Here is a 1,577-nt window from a genome sequence, read left to right as displayed (position 1 = left end):
GGCGGGCCCGGCACGGCACGGCACGGAGTGGCACGGCACGGAGTGGCACGGCACGGCGCAGCGCAGCCCGCCACAGCACGGCCCGGCCCAGCGCGGCCCGGCCCGCCTCGGCTCGGCTCCGCCCGGCGCGGCTCGGCAGCGCCCCCGCAGCCCGGCCCGGCTCCGCGGCTCCGCCCGGCGGGGTAAAGGTGGGGGAGGGGGAGGGAGACGGGGGGCGGGTGATGTGCCCCGGTGCGGTCTGGGTCGGCTCCTCCAGGACCGGGAAGGGGTGTGCGGCAGGAGTTGGGGTCGTGCATCTCCCCCGCCCACAGCGGGGGGCTCCGGGCCGTGGCAGGCGCTTGGCGTGACCCCAAGGATGGAGGCTTCCTGTACCCATCGCTTCTGGTGCTCTCGCTGGGCACCGCTGAGAAGAGCCTGGCGTCTGCACTGCACACCCGGCAGGTGTGTTTGCACACATGGGTAAGACCCGTCCCGAGCCATCTCTTCCCCAGGCTGAGCAGCCCCAGCTCTCTTCCCCCCACAGTGTCTGGCGGATGCTCCAAGCCCCCCATCTGCCTAGCACCATGTGCTGTGGTGTTTCAAGGTGTTTGGTCGCCACCACCGCATCTCAGGTCACTTTCTGTGGGAGTCAGCAGGGTGCCTTCACCTTTAATAACCTTTAAATTCATTTCCCCTTACGTTTTTGCAGTTGCTTGCAGAACGTCTGTAAGCTCAGAGCATCCTCAGACCAGGAGTTACCAAGGTGACTGTCCACACCATAAAGAGCCACCTCCTATACGGTGCTTCGCCAGTAGCACTCCCCTACCTCATACTGCTTCTTCCAACAGAGACAAACTGTTCACTTCTCCACTCTGCACTCTATCAAACCTCTATCCTGTCTGCTTTCAATCTCCCTTTCGAGTTTTCCAAGCCCAAATCCAAGGAAATCATTCTTCACATGGAAACTGTTCTACAGTGCCAATTCCCTTTCTTGTTCTTTCTGTGCTGTTCTTGTGCTGTGGTGTCCTTTCCAGGAAGGGGCTGGGTGACGTGACTCACACTGCATTCAAGCTGCAGGTGTCCCAGACCCTTAGGTAATGGTACCCAGCTATTTTATGGCTTGCTCTGGTCTTAATTCCTAAGGATTCCTAACACTCAGTCTCCTTTCTGCCCACTAATGAGCACTTGAGCTAACATTGTCATTAAGCTATTCCAAATAAGATCCTGTTTCTGGATTGCTTAGCACACAGGCTAGGGTTGCTTGTTTTCCACAAGTACTACTGTGAATATATCAGTGCTAAATTTTGTGGGTTTATCACTCATTTTTCATGCTGCGTGTACTTCTGATTGTCACTCAACTTGTGGTCACCCATTTTCCCACCCCCTATGGAAAAACAGTGAAGAGCAAGGGTCTTTGGAGCACCCAATGAGTGAGTTCCACTGTGAAATCTGGCCCCTTGTTTCTGTCTTTTGACAAGTTAGTTAGTGTCCATTGACACTTCTCATCCCACAGTGATTTCATATATTTAAGAAGCTTTAGCAAGGACCTTCTCAAATGTCCCATGGAAATGGAAGCAGGCAATACTAAACCAGGCCTC

Source organism: Gallinula chloropus, assembly GCF_964237585.1.
Source record: "Gallinula chloropus genome assembly, chromosome: 1".
Lineage (NCBI taxonomy): Eukaryota > Metazoa > Chordata > Aves > Gruiformes > Rallidae > Gallinula > Gallinula chloropus.
This window is presented reverse-complemented; position numbering follows the sequence as displayed.